Here is a 404-nt window from a genome sequence, read left to right on the forward strand (position 1 = left end):
TGTGTGTGTTGGGCTGATTCGAATATTAGCTGTTACCACTAAGATCTGCACCCATCATTGTTTTCACTCTTGCTCATACCCACGTTGAGTATGGAAACCGCAGTGCCTTCCTATTTAAAAGGATTTACTTAAATAATCATTGAATACATGTTTCAAAAATGGACTTACTATATGTTTATGTAATAAGTATCCATCATTTCATTGGTAACTGAAATCTAAATAAATGTCCAAAATAAAGAAGTTCTGGTTAATTGCTTGTCTTAAAACATTTTCATACAATTTTTCACTGAAATTTATACTGCATATATATATGTGTGTGTGTGTGTGTATATATGTATATATATCTCTCTCTCTCTCTCTCTCTCTCTCTCTATATATATATATATATATATATATATATATAT

General features: G+C 29.5%; 1 protein-coding gene across 1 annotated transcript in view; it reads left to right on the top strand.

Annotated features, from left to right (window-relative positions):
- The window catches only part of LOC106883447 (sugar phosphate exchanger 3), a 32,728-nt gene that overhangs the window by 28,550 nt on the left and 3,774 nt on the right, over positions 1-404 (top strand). The window lies entirely within an intron of this gene.

Source organism: Octopus bimaculoides, chromosome 24 (assembly GCF_001194135.2).
Source record: "Octopus bimaculoides isolate UCB-OBI-ISO-001 chromosome 24, ASM119413v2, whole genome shotgun sequence".
NCBI lineage: Eukaryota > Metazoa > Mollusca > Cephalopoda > Octopoda > Octopodidae > Octopus > Octopus bimaculoides.